Consider the following 13,085-nt stretch of genomic DNA (forward strand, 5'->3'; position numbering starts at 1 on the left):
TATATATATTGTTTACCGTGAAAATGGTAATAACAATTAAATTTGTTGATGGGACTTTAAAAATACGTGATGTATTTTTATGCTAGTTGATAAAGCAGTTGACGCTATGTGTGTGAAGTTTAAGGACGAAACGTGAGCTAAAACAGAGTAATAAATCGAACCGATAAGTCAGCCGTTCAGGGTGATTTGGGGCCTCGAGGTCGATTCCCGAGCTCGGGCTCGAGCTATTAGGGGCAGTCGGGGAAGGGTTAACAGTCGTGAAATAATGAAAGGAGGCTCTTTATGGCCAATGATAAGCAATAAATGAAGAACAAGTATGAAGATAGTAAATAAGAGCAACAATATCGAGAGAGTGAGTTAGAGAGTAAAGAGAGAGAGAGAGTTATCATATATTTCATGTAGAATAGTTGGAGCAACATCAATCCTCTGCAAAATAGTAAAAATCCCCTTTATATAGAGGGGAAATCTGACATAGTACAAAAGCATTAATTACGAAGATAAGGGGGATGGGACAACTGGATGACACCAGGCTCTGCCAGTGCTAGTTGCACACCTTGGGAACTACCCATCTCCGGCATCGTCATTAGGTCAGGCGTCAGTGGACTTCGAGGGGGAGAGCTCGACCGCAACCTCACAGCCTCGAGGTCTCGAGATGATTTCCCAAAAATGCCTTGCTGACGTGAAATTGGGCCTTCCGATTTTTTCGTATACAGATAGCCTTCGCGTTTTCTAGAACGAAGTAATAGGAAACGATTTTGAACCGCCGCTTCGAGGGCATCATTGCCCTGACGTCAACCTATAAGAGCATTAAATGCCATGCCCCAGAAAATCGTACAAGAGTCGCCGTCAAATGCGATTATCGAGGAACCCAGGAACCCCTATCGGCTCGTCTTTTCCGCTGCCCAGGAGGTTCCTATAAATATATCGACTGTTTGATAATCCTTATTTTTATCGTGTCTTCAACATCACGAGTCCAAACCCATCATATTTTACACTCTTTCATCTTACTTAGAGAAAATTTTACCATTGTTATGGCTAGGACTTCTATAACGGTTCCTCGGCGGAACGAAGTTGCATCACCATCTTGATCGCCTAAAGAGAAAGCCAGAGCGATACCTACCTTGGAACAGTGCATTCCCCCCAAGCTTGATATGTCAAAAGATTTTACCATCGATGTCACTTCATCCACACCGTGCCGATGTGAACATGTGTCACGATACATTAGTGTTGTGACCACATAGGACCGGTGAAGACAGACTGCTGATGGAACGAGGCTGTGGAGGTAGAGATTCCCGGCCCTGATGAAAATATAACGGACTATAAGTCCGGCTTCCTTCACGTGTATACCTACCCATTCACCTTGGGTCCTGCTAATTCTTCTGAATCCTCTCCCCCAGAGATAGATCTGGTTATCCTTGATTTTTGCGACAAGTATCAAGTGATGCTTGGTCTGATCTATCCTTCTTTCTGGAGGATAGTATTGATGCTCCGTCACTTCACCGAAGGGGTTGCGGGCGAGATTTTTACCCTTAACCACTTGATTAGGTTGTACAGCCCTCGATTTTATTGAGGTTTGATCAGGCTTCACAAACGATCCCAAAAAATTATTTTTCTCGAGCATTGACGAGGGAAAGGATCGAGGGTGGATGAGTAGGTTCGTCCGGGTAAAGACCTCGGATATCATCCCGGCCCGGAGGATGCTTTTTCCGGAGAAATGGAACACACAACGTAAGCCGATTTTCCCTTAACCATGTTTTATAAATAATATTTTTCTGTTTGAATAACGACCTCTTTGCGTTTCCTGTAGCTGCTGGTTGGTACCCCGAGGCGGTTCCGGATTTGCTGGGACCGATCAAGCAGTTGGAAAAGGTGTTCCCGTATCTTGTTCGGTCCTGGACCAACCTAGCCAAGGAGCGATGGGTGGCCAAGAATCATGGTAGAGTTTCCTTACTGCCTATGCCTCAGATATACGTTTCTCCCTGCGCCCTTTGTGTTGACAAATTGCGGTTACCGCGCTTGTGCAGGCCTTGTCGAGAATATACAGATGAGGCCGTCCCCTGGCAGCAAAATGGAGGCTTCGGAGCCCGATAAAGGCAAGAAGAGGAAGAGTGAGGCGGCTGCTGACACTTCTGTGGAAAAGAAACCCAGGTCACTCGAGCATCAAGCCGCTACTAGGACCTCAGCTTCAACTTCAGGGGCAAATCCTAATGCTGAGGATGAGGATGACGATAAGTGCCAGCTGGCACGGAGATCGAGGTCGAGCACGGGAGCCTCGCGGGTGTCTCGACCGGAGGCTGCTGAATCTGGAACGGCCGACTCGAGTCGATCCCGTAGACCGGAGACCCTCTAGGGGGGTGTCAATGTGATCTCGGATCCCATGACCAGGTTCGGCGCAGCTTCCACTAGGGGGACGGTTGCCATTTGTCCCGAAGGGTCGGGGCCCGGAACTTCTCAGAAGCAGGGGTTGCCCCTAGGGGAAATCGGTGACATAGATGATTTCATTTCATGATTCCAAGTCTCGTCAGGGGAATTGAGGGATTCTCAAGATGCGAATGCCGCCAAAGCGGGGATTCCTTACAAAGGGGGAGGCTCACTTGCCAATATTTTTGACGATGTTAGTGATAACGTCGGCCTCGATGCTCCCGGCACCGTCAAGGCGGTAGAGAGATTCCTACAGCAAGTGGTAGCTATCTTTCGTATATTTCTTTTGGTCTCGGGTACCATTCCTCGTTTTTCTAACTCTTCTGCTATGCCGCAGTGTAAGGATATGTATGATCATGACCTTTCCCGACTCCGCGAGGAGATTTCATACCACGAAAAGGAGCGTAAGAAGCTTAGCTCGATGTTGCAGGAGTCGGAGGCTCGCTCTGCTCGAGGAGAGAAAGAATTAGGAGAGCTCCGGGCTACTTTGGAGAGAGCGTTCTGGGAAAAGGCTGATCTCGCTGCGCAGGTATTTCGCCCAGCTCGTACTTGTCCTTTGCCCCCATATTTCGATACAGATCGGCTTACCTTTTTTTTTGCAGATCCAGCAAAAAGACTCGCAGATTAGTCGTCTGAACGTGGAGTTCCTCGGGTTGAGGAAACAAAGTGAGGTAGCGACTGCGGAGTTGGCGTTATCCCATGATCTTCTCAAGGATGCTCGCAAGGAGATTGCCGCACTGGTCGCGGCCAAGTCCGAGGTTGAAAGAAATGTTTCTACTTATTTGGAGGACGCAGCCACGGCGCATCAAATATCTCATGACATATCGGTAGCAGCTGAGCAGAAACTAGCTCGGGCTATAAGACATGCTAGGGCGAAGGCGAGGAGAGAAACCTGGAGGAGATCAAGGACAGGGGCGTCGATCTGTCAATCGATCTTGAGGAGGCTCGTGAGTCGGAGAGGGAGTTGGCGCTCTTGATTGCCCCAGATGAGAGCGAAGACAGTGGCGATGAAGAGTAGGCCTCATGCTGCTTTGCTTTCTTTCTTTTTCTTTTTTGTATGTAATCTCGGGGGAATGAATTTTATAAAGACGTTTTTTGTAGATATGTTTTTTGGAAGTGCAAGGATTTTTCTGTTCTTTCGCTCTTACTTAGTTAACCTTCAACTTTTGACGTCAGCCTTTCGAAAACCGTTCTTGGAGCGATCGGGACCTGTAAGTCGGGTCCTCCTCCGAAGTTAGATCGACAACTTCTACCGGGCCGGTGCTAGTGATATCGATGGGCCCCCGAGGCTTTGCTGCTTCTCGAATTTTTGCAAGGCAGCAACATTCGCACAATCTAGTAAAGGGACCCCGGGGCGATTCTGCTAGTACATTTCCCTAGGAGAGGGTGACGTTAATGCAGCTAGAATTAATTGGCCATCTGGGTAGGCGGGCGGTTGCTGCTTTAGCCCTATATATTTGTTCACTTGCCTTCCTAGTGGCGATTCTACTGTTTTGAGGGACTTTCTCCCACAGAACCTGGCGTTTCGTCCTAGTTCTTCCATTGTTTCAACTCAAAATCTTCGCCCAAATCTGTATCTTTCTCTTCTCATCCTATCGTAACCATGACTGCTATGCTGACGTCCGACCACCAAAAAGAGGGGAACTCCTTCTACAATCCTCGTTCGATCGGTGACACATCGCCGGTGCCCGATGAGTGTGCCTCGAGGTGCCTTGCCTCGGGGAGGGCCATCACACTGGGGAGGCCTCCCAACGTTCGAGGTCACCGGGAGCATGTGTCGAGGATTATCTCGTCAATGGGAGAGGAAAATCTCGAAACGATCAAAAAGGATTGCGGATGAAGAGAAGGTGTGGTACTACGAGTACCTTCTTCCGAGGAGAGCATCATGACCTATGCCGAGGGGTTTATGAGTGTATACACGCACATTTTTGTGTCGGGTCCCCCTGACCGGGTCGTGCTTGATTTCTGCCGGGGATATCGGGTTACCTTGGCGCAGGTTCACCCCTTCCTTTGGAAAATAGTGCAGACGATAAGATTTTTCGCCGAAAAGGCTAGGATCGAGTTTACCCTCAGCCATATTATGAGGTTGTATCGGCCACTACGCTATCGGGGTTTGATTACTCTGCAACGTCGATCCACCCGAGCTCCTGCCGTTAATGGTGAAGAGGACGAGGATAATGGATAGATGAATCAGTTCATCCGAGTTCGGACGACGGATATCATTCCTAGAGAGTTTCTGCCTTTTCCTGAGAAATTGAACTTCACGCGTAAGTGCCTCACCTGAATTTTCATTGTTTTGACCGGAGGCGGGCTCCGTAATGATATCTTTCCGTTCCATTTTTGTAGCAACTCTTTGGTTGCCGAACGAGGTCCATGATTTGGCGGAATGGTCCCGTAAGCTGGCAGCTTGCTCGATTTATTACAAGCGCCAGTGGCGAGATCTATCCAAAGGGAGGTGGGAGGCGAAGCATCATGGTATGTGTTTGGTGGCTTGTCCCGAAAATGGCGCTTTTCTTTTCAACGTACTAACTCAGCCGCCACAGGTATCGGAGATTTTTCCGAAATGAGGCTGCGCCCTCCGGGAGAGGGGGAGAGGTTGCTGACCTCGAGATTGAGGACCGATAAAAAACGGAAAGGGCCCCCGGGGTGCGAAGGGGCTTTAAGTGTGGCGACTCATTCTCAGGGGTTAAAAAGAGGCAATCCGACCGATCGGCTATCTTCGGAGGATAGTAAGCCATCGGATATTTTCTCGACCTTTGGTGAGGCTCAGCGGCTCGGCCTCATGGTAAGTTTTGGTGACCGTCGCAAAATATTCCGGTCCCGCGCTCTTCCCCTTTCATTTAATTTTCTTTCGCAGGCTTTTGACATGCTTAAATCTGAGCTGCTCCGTTGTGAGGCTCCGCTGCGGGAGGTATTGGATAGGGAAAATCTCTTAAACTAATTTGTGCGGAAAAAGAAATGAGCTGGTTTCCCTTCGGTGTGAGGTGGATCGGAGCCGGAGCCACGAGTGCTGCCTCGAAAGACAGGTATCCTGCATTTCAATCTGGCTTGCATTCCCCTTTTCATCTTTTCGGATTAATGTTCCAATATTTCAGTTGGAGAGCACGACAGAGGAGCTGGGACAGCTTTGGGGCGAAGTTGGTCGGGCCAAACGTGAGTTTAGCGAGCTACAGGCGCATGTAGATTCCTGTGTTGCGGCCAAAGAGAGTGCTCTAGCCATGGTTTCTGCTCTTGAGGTGCAAATCTAGAATGCTCGTGCGAATGAGTCCGCATGAGAGAACATGATTGCGAGGCTCTTGTCCGAGCTCTCAAAGGCGAAGGCCGAAGTGGGGAAAGTTTGGGCCAAGGTCATGATGAGCAGCACCAGGGCGTACCAGAAAGCGGTGGCCTACTCGAAGAGCGCAGCTGTTGCCAAAGCTGAACTGAAGAGAGCCCTCGATCGTGCGAGCAGTAGCAAGGAGTATGCGAAATACAAATCTCGAAGGGAAACTCTCGAGGAGGTTCATGCCAGGGGCTTTGATCTCTCGAAAGAGGTCGAGCAAGCCAGGGGGGAGGAGTATGATGCCAAGTTCCTCCTGTCTGATGCTGAAGATGGCGAGGAAGGGGCCACCGGGCCATAGTCCCCGAGGGGGGACGCTTATTTCCTGCTTTGTTCTTATGTATATAGCTTTCACAGTATGTCGTAAATGGAGCTTGCATTTTATCACCTGTATGTATGGGGGGGGGGGGGAACCCCGCGATTTGTATCTTCTGTGTTTCTATTTGTTAAGATTTTAACCAGGTCGATTCGACCTTTGAGCTAGCAGAAATCTTTAGATTCGTGATATGGCCCTATGGCCCACTAGGCAGGCCCGGGGGCTATTACGCGCTCGGTCGATGCGACCTTTAGTGTAAACTGGCATTAGAGATCTTATTCTTTTGCTCAACTGTTTTGGGTTTAGTCTCCGAGTCGGGCTTTGACTAGAGCTCATTCGACCCTCAAGCTTTTATGTTTGCATGGGAGGGCGACAATGGCTCTTACGCCTTTGATCGAAGCGATCTTTTGTGTAAGCTGGCGACAATGGCTCTTACGCTTTGCCCTTAGGAATGTGTGTGGCCTTGAGGCTCGTTAGGCTGGCGACAATGGCTCTTACGCTTTGCCCTTAGGCATGTGTGTGGCCCTGAGGCTCGTTAGGCTTTGTTTTCCTCTCGTTAAGGACATTTCGAAATGATTTTTCCTGACCCGTCGTCGGTTCGGGAAGAACCTCGATTTCAAGTCGTTTGCGGCGATGTTCGAGCACCTCGGAAGGTTTAGCTCGTAGGCTGAGTAGCTCGAAGCCTTGTGATTTGGAGCTGACATGGTCGAAGCTCTTTTTCCTGTCGAGGGTAGCCTGTTTGACCGGTTCTTTTCAAAGTAGATTCAAAGTAATGGCCTATGATTTTGTAGCGACGGTCGGGCATCCCCGAGTCGCGTTAGTTTGGCTGGTACAGCCGCATGACCGTAGTCATTTATGTTTGGCCGGAGCCATTTTTGGTCCTGAGTGTAGTAGTTTAGGTGTCTATATCGAGGATATGCCTTTTCAGGAATCTTACAAATACGATATATAGCCTCAACTTCGGGATTTTATGCTAGTAGTAAGGTCTTACAAAATTTTTATGTCTTTGAGGTCTTACAGTTTGTTGATACTTGGTACAAGTATGATTCATGCCTTGCTTGAGGTCTTACAGTTTTTGTAGTTGCCTTATGTAGGTCTTACAAGACCGAGTCTGCCCGCTCGGGGTCTAACGGCCTCGGGTTTTTTACTGAATGGCGATTGGAGACAGTCTCTGAGTCATCGATTTCGTTTTGGCTCCAGAGTCGTTACTCATGAGCTCGGAATTGCCTCAATTGAGGGCTTACGACTTTGGAGATTCCGAACCTGAGGTCGTGCATTTTCTGAGTTTTTTGACGCCACTCTCTGAGTATTCGGGATGCTTTCTTTCTTTTTTGGAGATATTTTGTGATTTCCATGGTGCCTCGTTGAGGGCTTACTAGTTTGGAGATTCCGACCCTGAGGTCACGCGGATGCCGAATTATTGACGGTAGTCTCTGAGTAGTCGGGATGTTTCTTGATGAAGGAATCGTTCTGGCAAAAATGCTGGGTTTTCTTTGGAGCATGAGATATGTTGGCAAAAAGCATTCCTTGATTATTTGGCACTAGTACATGAGTCTCGGCCGTTGGGGGCTCGGCTGTGCAGACACGGTTCATTCGATCGTTTGGTCCGTACATCATTTTCCTATTGGGAGCTTATTTGGCATTTCTTGGATCTTCTGAGCGGATGATCTTCTGAGAGGATGTCCTTCAGGGCTCGGGATTGATAGCAAAAGAAGCTTTGAAGACATGTGGATTCCCCTTAGGTAGAATATAGGTGTTTCCTCGTTAAAAACCTTGCCAGCAAAACCGTCTTCGGGATAAAAGCTCAGTCGAAGGAAAAGAGTGCATTAGATGCTTTTACAACCTTAAGGTCTTCGGGATAGGTCAGCGCTTTTTGACTGCTTTGATCGGGTGCCTGCATAAAGGTTTAGTATAAAGTATAAAATGAAAAGGGAGATGGTTATACCTTATCGTGGGATGCGCTGGTGACGTTTCGAGGTCTGTTATGCCCCTGTTGTTTGTAATGAGGGCACGGTTCTCCTCTATGTCTAATCGAGCTTAGCCGAAGACGTAGTTTGATTATCCTTTGGCTCTTTCGAGAGTGGAGATATTGGTGTCGATGCCACGTCGTGCACCGTGAACATTTCCCTTGTCGCGTGCTGTTCCCCGTGGATGGTTTTAATCCCATCTTTTGTCAGGAATTTCATCATCTGGTGGAGGGTGGACGGTACTACTCTCATATAGTGTATCCACGGTCGTACGAACAAGGCATTGTACCTCATGTCTCCTTCGATGACATGGAATTTGACATTTTGGGTCGTGCCGGCCATGCTAACCGAGAGAGTGATCTCTCCTTTCGTTGTTTCGCTTGCCATGTTAAATCCGTTGAGGACTCGAGTGGCTGGCACGATCTGGTCCAGCAGTCCGAGCTGCTCTATTACTTTCGACCTGATAATGTTGGCCGAGCTACCTAGATCGACGAGTACACGTTTCATTTGAAATTTATTTACGAGGAAAGAGATTACCAGTACGTCGTTGTGAGGTTTGGACAAGGTCTCGGAGTCCTCCTCGCTGAATGTGAGGGCATCTTCGGGTACGTATCCCCGGGTTCGCTTTTCTCTGGTGATGGATATTTTTGTCTTTCTCATCACGGGTTCCAGGGGAGCATCGATGCCCCCTAATATCACGTGGATAACATGTCGTGGCTCGTTTGCTTCGTTATTCTTGGCCGCCTCTCTTTCTCGGAACTGATTTTTGGCTCGGTCGCTCATGAATTCTCTGAGATGACCTTTATTGAGTAGCCTGGCTACTTGCGCTCGTAACTGGTGACAATCCTCGGTTCCGTGGCACCAAGTTATGATTCCTTTGGGAAGGATCCGATTGTATAGGCCTGGGCCATCTGGTATCCATGATTTTGCCGATGGCGAACACGATGTCTGAAACATCAACGTTGAAGTTGTATTCTGATAGGCGTGGTGCCCCTGTTGGCCCCATGTTTCCGTCGAATTCGGCTCTATTAATGAGTCCCCGAGGATTCTACCCTCGGTTGATCAGTCGGTCGTTGCGAGGCGGGTTGCATCTTGGGGCGGTTCTCCTGTCTTCGGTGTATGGCTGATACCTTTCTTTATTTGGCTTCGATTCCTTTGCTAAGAGCCTGCTCGGGTATACTGAATCCGAAGGGAATCCTAATTGATCATCCTCGACCCTGATCTTTGACTGGTATCGGTTGTGGACGTCCGACCAGGTTACGGCAGGATACTCGATCAGATTCTCTTTCAGCTGCCTTGAGGCCACTGAACTCCGCTCTTTCAGGCCTTGAGTAAAGGCCTATACCGCCCAATCGTCGGAGACCGGGGGTATTTCCATTCGTTCCATTTGGAAGCGAGATACGAACTCTCGCAGCATTTCGTTCTCCCTCTGCCTGATCTTGAATACGTCAGACTTTCTCGTTGCTACTTTGATGGCACCGGCGTGTGCCTATATGAAGGAGTCTGCCAGCATGGCAAATGAGTCTATGGAGTTGGGAGCTAGGTTATGGTACCACATCATGGCCCCCTTTGAGAGCGTTTCCTCGAACTTCTTCAGCAAGACGGACTCGATCTCGTCGTCTTTTACGTCGTTGCCCTTCACTACGCACGTGTAGGTGGTAACGTGCTCGTTGGGGTCTGAGTTCCCGTTGTATTTCGGGAGTTCCGGCATTCTGAACTTCTTTGGAATGGGTTTCGGAGCCCCATCCTCTGGGAACGGCCGCTGCACGAACTTCCTCGAGTCTGCTCCTTTCAGGACCGGGGGCGCGCCCGAGATTTAGTCGACCTTGGAGTTGTAAATTTCGACCTTCTTGTCATTGGTTGCTATCATTTTCTCGCCCGATTCGATCCTTCTGGTAAGATCCTCAAGCATTTTTACGATAGCAGGGTCGGCTATCGAACCATTATTGCTCAATCTCTCCGGCACCTGTTCGGCCGGGGGAGTTGTTCCCGGTGCTACGGTGCTGGGAGTTTTTGGGTGCCTTTGCAGCTGAGCGATAGCCACCTGTTGTGCCTGCAACATTTAAAAAATAACATGAAGGCTAACTTCCTGTTCTTCCCGAGATTTGGTTGTTTTGGTTTCCTATTGTCGCCTTGTTGTATGCTCCTGTCAGTGCGTGAGGTTTCATCGATCCGTTGTGCGTCGCGCGAGCCCGCGTCCGCTGGAATCGGCCCAGGTGTGTTCTTGGGGTTCCGTGGTGGCGTACTAACAATCAGAACCGCCACACCGTTTTTTCCATGATTTTCGAGGTCGTCGTTCTCTACTCTGTTCACTGGGCCAGACATATTGAACTGAAATCGGAGATCTTGGACAAGAAAAAGTGTGAAAGATAACTTGCGTTGTGTAACGAAACCAACAAGAAAATAATCACTATTATTTTTAGCCCCACGGTGGGTGCCAAACTGTTTACCGTGAAAATGGTAATAACAATTAAATTTGTTGATGGGACTCTAAAAATACGTGATCTATTTTTATGCTAGTTGTAAAGCAGTTGATGCTATGTGTGTGAAGTTTAAGGACGAAACACGAGCTAAAACAGAGTAATAATCGAACCGATAAGTCAGCCGTTCAGGGCCTCGAGCTAGTCGATTTGGGGCTTCAAGGTCGATTCCCGAGCTTGGGCTCGAGCTATTAGGGGCAGTCGGGAAAAGGTTAACAGTCGTGAAATAATTAAAGGAGGCTCTTTATGGCCAATGATAAGCAATAAATGAAGAACAAGTATGAAGATAGTAAATAAGAGCAACAATATCGAGAGAGTGAGTTAGAGAGAAAAGAGAGAGAGAGAGAGAGAGAGAGAGTTATCATATATCTCATGTAGAATAGTTGGAGCAACATCAGTCCTCTACAAAATAGTAAAAATCCCCTTTATATAGAGGGGAAACCTGACATAGTACAAAAGCATTAATTACGAAGATAATGGGGATGTGACAACTGGATGACACCAGGAACTGCCAGTGCTAGTTGCACCCCTTGGGAACTCCCCATCTCCGGCACCGTCATTAGATCGGGCGTTAGTGGACTTCGAGGGGGAGAGCTCGACCGCAACCTCACAGCCTTGAGGTCTCGAGATGATTTCCCAAAAACGCCCTACTGGGTACCGTTGTGGTGTACTCATACTACGCTTCTGCACATCTTTTTGTGCAGATCCAGGTACCTCATACCAGGCTAGGCACCAGTGAGTACAGTTTCCAGATCGGAGACTTCAAGGTATACCTGCCGGCGTTCGTAGGCCTCAGAGTCACCCTTTGTCCTTGTTTTCTATTGGATACTCTTTATTTAGATAGTGATGTATTAGGGGTGTTCAGTATACTCGTGTAGAGCTTATGACTCACTCTCACTAGATTTTGGGAGTTATTGTCAACTGTATTGTGGAGTTCTTTTATGATAGCTAGTTGGTTTAAATTTGAAGTTCTATTATTATTTTCGTTATTTCTTCATGTATGTTAGGCTTACCTAGTCGTAGAGACTAGGTGCCATCACGACTTCCTATGGTGGGATATTGGGCTTGTGACACTCTTAGAGGCTTGTAGATAGATGTCATGTATATGGATAATTTTATGGCCTTGTCGGCCTATATTTTGAGTGTACAAATGATCATTTCAGCCTTATAGGCCCGTACATCACATGTATAAGGTTGTATATCATGTTGGGTCGTCCTATGCCGAGTATTCTCTTATTTTATTCTGGTTATCGTATGCCGGCTTTTTCGGCTCATGTACCCATGATAGTATGATAGGAAATATACGTTATGTTGGTACTTGGTTGAGTAAGGCACCGGGTGCCCATCGCGGCCCTTCGGTTTGGGTCGTGGCAGTAAGTCCTAATTAGCAGGCAATGCTGAGGACGAGCTGATCAAAGGGGTTAAGAACTTGTTCATTGGAGTTAATATGATTGAAATCATGGAAGGACCTAGTGATGTCGATGAGCAAATTTGTGGCTAAAATGTCAAGCTTTAGTAATTGAAAAACCTTTCCTCCTCTCTAGGAGGGAATCTTGACAGCTTATTTTGATGTTGTTTCTATTATTTGGGTTATTTCAAGGTTGTGATTCAGTTAATGTTTGTTTGTTCTTTTATTTAAACCCTTATATCCCTCTATTCTATCTATTTATGAGTCTTGTTTGTTTGTTTTGTTGCTATTTCCGTTGTTTGAGTTATTTCAGGGTTGTAACACCTATTTTAGTTTTTTTGTCTTTTCAAACCCTTTCATCATTTATTACATGAAATGCAGTTTGTCATTTTGTGTCAATCTATGCTTAGTTCTTTTCAAACTAGTCGTAGTGACATAACATGCATGCGAATTTTTCGGCCAGATTTTAAAAAATTGATCTAGTTTGAATTGGAAAATTGAGAAAATACATATTTTGAGACCAAATAACGAGTTGAAAAACTTTGAGCGTAAGCATGAGCCGAATTCATATAGAATCAAAGGATCATACTCATGAAGGTTAAAGATCTATACCTCAAAATCATTGTGAAAATCGAGCTAAAGAATGTTGATTGAGTTGAAACTTGGTCGAAAGTTTGGCACTAATGGATGAAAAGTTTTTTTTAAAGAAGATGCAATCTAGATAATTTGAAATGGACCAGTTAGTGCCGACATGCACCCTTCTGTATCAATAAGGAAAATGCATCCAAGAAGGGTCATTTATTACGAAGAAAGTATTGCTCATACAGCTTTACACTAGACAAGACTGTCACGACGCAAATCCACCATGTCGTGATGGCGCCTATCATGGAACTAGGCAAGCCAACTCTTACTAAAACAACCCAATATTTCAATTTAAAGATTACTTCAAGCTATTTAATTAAATAAAACTTCATAAGATAAATCTGAATAACAAAGTGCGTAAAGAAAAGCCCGACATCGGGGTGTCATTAGTCATGAGCATCTACTAAGAATTGTTCGATAATACTAAGACTAATACAGTCTTGAAACCAACTAATATCATCTATAGGAAGATGGGAGGGAGAAGAGCAGGCTGCGATTGCCATGCAACTACCTTTCTAACTCCAACAGATTC

Source organism: Nicotiana attenuata, unplaced genomic scaffold (assembly GCF_001879085.1).
Source record: "Nicotiana attenuata strain UT unplaced genomic scaffold, NIATTr2, whole genome shotgun sequence".
NCBI lineage: Eukaryota > Viridiplantae > Streptophyta > Magnoliopsida > Solanales > Solanaceae > Nicotiana > Nicotiana attenuata.